General features: G+C 44.9%; 1 protein-coding gene across 1 annotated transcript in view; it reads left to right on the forward strand.

Moving 5' to 3' along the window:
- Window positions 1-386: 386 nt before the first annotated feature.
- The window catches only part of LOC107600777 (D(2)-like dopamine receptor), a 115,392-nt gene continuing 109,468 nt past the window's right edge, over window positions 387-6,310 (forward strand). The window contains exon 1 of the mRNA XM_016292743.1: window positions 387-512. The gene's annotated coding sequence lies outside the window, so the exon portion shown is untranslated. The remainder of the gene's footprint in view (window positions 513-6,310) is intronic.

The raw sequence follows: 6,310 nt of genomic DNA on the forward strand, positions 1-6,310 counted from the left end.
GTATTTTAGCTGTCCGAAAAATGTTGAAGGGACACTGTACATTTGACAGATTATTTATTTATTTATTTATTTCCGGAACCGGGTTTGTATTGTACTTTGTGTTCGTCTGTCATTGGATCCTCTGGGCATTTCTACACGCGCTCGTGTTGAGATTAGTCAACTCCGCCTCCTACATGCCATGCGCTCACAGTTACTGCTGGCTCAGAGAGCGGCGCTGCGCCCTGCATTCGCGCTCTTCTGCTGACAGCACGCACTTCAAGTAACTATTGAAAACTGGCTTTTAAAGTTAGATGTAAGACTAGTAATCTAATATACTGTGGCCAGTATAAGAGAGACACTCACGTTTGATTCAGTCAAGTGAAATTCTTTAGCATCGTGAAAATTGAACGCTCTGGCACAAACGAGAATGGACAGTTTGAGACTGTGCGGGGAAAAGATGCTAAACATCAAGAAGTTGTGGATATAAACGGACAGAAGAACAGAGCTCATTCCTAATATCATATGGCTTGAAGGTGAGGTGCATGTTTTAAACCAATTTATTCAGTTGTTTTTCCTCTAAAACAAACACTGCTTGGATAAAATGATCAGAGAGATGAATACCTTTTTAGGCAGGTGCTTGCTATGGCTTCTGTGTGTACAAAAATAAGTTAGTATAGTGTAACTTTTGGTTGGAATACATAAAAATGCGTTTTCTGATTACTGCAACTGAAGTAGGCTAGACTGTGCGAATACACTAATGTCAAATCTACAAGGAAAAACAGCTGTGGTTGCCAGAAATTCAGATATTACTGTTTGGCATCTGGTGCCTTTATATTTTAAAGTTCACAACCATATATAACATATATAAAGTTCATATTCCAAGCTATTCGAATACAATATACAAAAATCTGTTTGTATTTTAAAATACACAGTAATAACAGCATTAAAATAATGTAATGAAGACCAGCTAAACTTCAGAAAATGTAACTTAAACACCCCAATGTACAAGAAAACAAGCATACATATTAATATGTAATATAATATAATCAGAATAATTTTGCGTTTCACTATATAGATTATAAGACTACTCATATTTTTGCTAAATAAAACAACTGAAATAATGCATTAGAATAAAACTACATGTATTACCTTTTTGAATGTAGTATATCTTTTCACAGTAAATTATCAAATTCATACTTTATACTTAAAAAAACACAATACTTTATTGATATTTGGCAGTAAAATTCAATTTATTGTCTTTTAATCTAATGTTTCACAGAAAAAATGATTTAACAGTATTTTGTATTTAATCATGTATTATGCACATAGTATGATGACTGAGGTATTGAGTAAATGGATGTGTGAGAAGATCATAGACTAAACATTGTTTAATACACAGAGAGGTAAAGAGCAGTTTATGTGAACCCAGACATTATTCCAAGAGCTTTTCCAGAGGGAGAAAACACATTCTGAAGTCTGCTGTTTATTGATTTATTCAATTACATATTCACTTGTTAATTATCTCTCTATATTAGCCACAAATACATTCTGGCACCATTTTAGTTTGTGTTTTTTTCTTCTTCACATTTTGGACCCTTTACTAGAGTACATGGAAAGACAATAAATGTGTCTATGTGTCTTGATATCCTTCTTTTACTAATCTACCAAGTCGCCTAATCTTAGACAGTTGGCAAAGTCTATTGGCTGCCCAGAATAATGTGTGCTAAATCATTTACATCCACTCAGGAGGGATGTTGTCCTGTGTACAGATCGTAATAGTATTCTGTAGAACCTACTGATTTTCTGTAATATTCATCTCTGCTAGAGTGGAATGTGTGAAACTGACTTGGTTTGACATGAGGAAGAAAATATGATGAATGCAATTGTCTGCCTCTGCTACAAAAATTGATCTCTCGGTTAGAACAGCCCTGCATTGAAAAATTCAAAGTAAGCATAAAGCACATGAGAAATACTGTGCTTTTATGTGGAAAAATGAAAGTGACCGAAAATGTCTATGGGAGACTGTCTCCCCTGGGGCTTCTTGCGTGGAGAGGTGTGGCTCTGAGAGCATTTTCTTGACATTTCCATGGAGGAAGAGGCAGACACCACAGACTGCCCTTTTGTTATTTAACAGAGCCTGTTTTTAGGGGCTTGTAGAACAGGGGGCAGTGTTTTACAACAGCTTTAAACAAGATCATTTTAAACCATTGAGAACAAGAAACACAGGTAATGAACCGCATTAATCTGACAATTAGTTATATTGATCAAAAATGTTCCTGGCGTTGATGCAAGATTCAGCTAGAATTAAAGACATGGCAACAGATATCAGAGGCTGATGGCCATGTCATGTATCTCCATGCCAGATGCTGGGCTCTGACAGCAACATTTAGTATTTTAGTGCACATACTGAAAATACACCCATGGAGGCAAGCAAATAAAATCTCTCATTTTATGTTCTTTATTTGGAAGTAGTGAACTCAGACAGCCTATTGTGAAAAAGGCGGATTTTAATACAGCACATTATGGTCTAAATATATTTGGTAGCAGATGGTGGAATAGACATTTGAAATCCTGAACACAAGGCATCTCAGAAAATTGGTGTCCTGGAAATGTCACTGCTGTGATTTGGTTATAACTGTACAGTTCACAGTAGGTTGCAATTTAAGGACTAAAATGAACAAGGGTCACAGTGTTATGTAAGACTATATACCTTTATACCTCTGAGTATGACATCTAACTCATAGGAAAACCCATTTTAATAAGTCATTTTTGATTCAGACAAAATCGTTTATGACATTTCTAGCTTTATGTTTACCTTGCTGTCTACTATGTGATTTTGTTTAATTTAGAGGACAGGGCAGAAACCATGACTAATGTTATGGATCATAACCATGGGCAAACTTAAATAAATTCTGTCTCTAAAATGTGCATGCTTCAGCAAGTGCAGGCCTAGCTGGAGAGTCGTTCAGACATTTTACAACCATTTTAACTTAAAACTAAGATGCACATTTCTGGAAGAAACTTCTCCACAGTTCAGGTATAGGACAAAAAGCTCTCAAGTTGCATCAGAGGAAATTTTGAATACAAAATAATGTATGATTATTATTTCAATTAAAACTATAACTATTAGAAGTATTTAAAAGCGTGATATATGTAATTTAAGTAGTGGTGGAAAGAGTACTAAGAAATTGTACTAAAGTAAAAGTATTGCTACTTAAGGAATAATTTACTTGAGGTCAAGTAAAAGTACTGAAAAATAATATGACTCAAGTAAGAGTAAAAAGTAGCTTGCTGAAAAACTACTCAACTTACTGCATTACAAAGTAATTTTTTACCCAAAATGAGGCCATGTGAGCATTAAACACTCTCATGTACTATAATGCCTGTTTCACAAGTGAGACTCATAGAAGTATTAAACTTATCATATTCCAGAAAATCCCTTATATGGACAAAATGCATCAGATATCACTACAGCTGAATAACATGCAGATAGAGATGCTTTGACTGATGAAACATGGAAGACAATACACACAATTGTAATGCAAAGCTAATTGACATACCTTGTGTTACAGTATAGAATTTTATACAATATTTTATGCCTCACTGTGATAAGAAGCAACATGGAACCAAGCTAATTGTTTCAAACATTAGTGATTTTGGAGAAAAACATGATATTAGTCTCATAAATTGTCATGTTTGACGCTATGCTAAGCAAACATACTAGCTATCCCTGTTGCCAGGAGCAGCGTCTCTAGGTTACGTATGTAACCATGGTTCCCTTTCAGTCAGTCACGTTCGACGTTACGTCAGTCGTGACTGACGAATTTGGGATCTCGCCCGAAAGCCCAATCACCTTTGAGTGTAAACGCACATCAGCTTTTCGCTTCGGAGCCGAGCCTTCTCAGGACAACTCTCCGCGAGTGTTTGGAAGAAACAGCTGGCGTTGGTGTTACGACGTGTCAGCGGGGGTTGCAATCCAGGCTGCTGAAACCTCGGCAAGCTGCAGCTGCCATTCTGCAGTCTCGCCGCGACCTCCCCTGGGTGCTTCAGCGCTCTCTCTAAAAAAGTGTTTTTCCTTCTTTGCGGAGCACAGGAGGATGACAGGATGTCAATCGCTGCTTCGGAGGGCGAGCTAGGCTCTGGAGATGAGGATTCGGCTGCGCTGCCTCCGTCAGGAAGAGTGGCATTGCCCGAGTCAGATCCAGAGCTGACCACTATGCTTTCCCAGGCTGCCGAGAGTGTCGGGCTGCACTGGAGGCCTCCTCCTTCTCCCGAACGCTCAAGGGTGGATGATTGGTTCCTGGGGGCGCAGGCCGGGCGTCGGCAGCCGCCTCTGGTTCCATTCTTCCCGGAAATGCATGAGGAGGTTACTAGGTCTTGGAAGGCACCTTTTTCTGCCCGAAACAGACTTGGTGCTTCCTCCGTCCTCACCACCCTCGACGGTGGGGCGGCCCAAGCATATGTGGACATCCCCCCAGTCGAGAGCGCAATTGCTATGCAGCTCTGCCCGCAAAGCGCCGCCGCCTGGAGAGGTAGTCCACGCCTTCCGTCCAGGCTTAGGCCAAGGCTTACAGTGCTGCTGGACAGGCCCTGCACGCCATGGCCCTCCTGCAAGTCCACCAGGCCAAGGCGTTGAAGCAGTTGCACGAGGGTGGTGCTGACCCAGGTGTGCTGCAGGAACTGCGTACGGCGACGGACCTCACGCTTAGGGCGACGAAAGTCACGGCGCAGGCCCTGGATCAGACAATGTCCACATTGGTGGTCCAGGAGCGCCACCTATGGCTGACCTTGGCGGATATGAGGGAGGCTAACAAGCATCGCTTCCTGGACTCCCCGATCTCCCAGGCCGGCCTATTCGGCGAAGCGGTGGAGGGCTTTGCCCAACAGTTCTCCGCTGCGCAGAAGCAGAGAGAGGCGTTTCGACATATCCTGCCCCGGTGGTCTGCTGCTGTCTCCACCCCACCGTCGGCTGTTCCGCCACTGGCTACCCAGCCGGTGGTACCCAAAACTTCAATAAAAGTGCAGTTTCCTTGGCCTCCGGGTCCCAAGAGGGCGAGGATGGCAATGCACGAGACCCAGTCTCCACATGGCCGTCCCCCTCTCCTTTCGCCGATGGGCAGCAGGGTCCGGTTCAGGGACACTATGCCTCCTCGCAAGCCCCCTGCCCACCTGTGGAGCCAGGTAAGTGGTGCGCCGCGAACTCAGACCCCACCCTGGGATGCACAGCCTCCTGTCCCTGTGTTCCACTCCGCTGCTCCACTGCGGGTACGTCGGTGGTTTCCCTGGTCCTGCTTGTTCGGTCGCTGGGGGCCTGGTTAGCGCTCTCCAGGCCGTCTCGCTGGCTCTTGAGAACCATCAGACTCGGCTACACGATTCAGTTCGCCCGGCGTCCTCCTAAGTTCAGGAGCATTCGGTTCACATCTGTACTGGACAGGGATGCTCCTGTCTTGCGTGCAGAGATTGCGGTCCTGCTGGCGAAGGACGCGATGCAGCCAGTCCCTCCAGCCGAGATGAGGTCAGGTTTCTACAGCCCATACTTCGCATTCTCAACTATCTCGACGACTGGCTCATATTGGCCCAGTCCCGAGCGCAGTTGTGCGAACACAGGGATACGGTGCTCAGTCACCTCAGCCGGTTGGGGCTTCGGGTCCACTGGGAAAAGAGCAAACTCTCCCTGGTGCAGAGGATCTCTTTTCTTGGCATGGAGCTGGACTCAGTCAACCTCTCAGCACGTCTCTCAGTAGAGCGTGCCCAGTCAATGCTGAACTGCCTGGGGTCCTTCCAGCGCAAGACGGTGGTTCCATTGAAACAGTTTCAGAGGCTCCTGGGGCATATGGCATCCACAGCCGCTGTCACGCCGCTCGGGTTGCTTCATATGAGACCGCTTCAGCGTTGGCTTCATGACCGGGGCCCGAGATGGGGGCCCCGGCTGCAGTGGCATATCAACTGCCTCGAGTTGCAAGCAGTATGGCTCGCTCTGCGCCACTTCAAATCGCTGCTGTACGACAAGCATGTACTGGTCCATACGGACAACACTGCAACCGTTGCGTACATCAACCACCAAGGCGGTCTATGCTCCCGTCGCATGTCGCAACTCGCCCGCCATCTCCTCCTCTGGAGTCAGAAGCATCTGAGGTTGCTTTGCGCCGTTCATGTCCCAGGCGAACTCAATCGTGCAGCCGACAAGCTCTCACGTCAGCCCACCCTTCCCGGAGAATGGTGACTCCACCCCGAGACAGTCCAGCTGATTTGGAGACGCTTTGGGGACGCTCAGGTAGACCTGTTTGCCTCCCCAGACACGTCCCATTGCCAGTTGTTTTACTCCCTGGCC

This window comes from Sinocyclocheilus grahami, unplaced genomic scaffold (genome assembly GCF_001515645.1).
Source record: "Sinocyclocheilus grahami isolate Dianchi unplaced genomic scaffold, SAMN03320097.WGS_v1.1 scaffold291.1, whole genome shotgun sequence".
NCBI classification, from domain to species: Eukaryota; Metazoa; Chordata; class Actinopteri; order Cypriniformes; family Cyprinidae; genus Sinocyclocheilus; species Sinocyclocheilus grahami.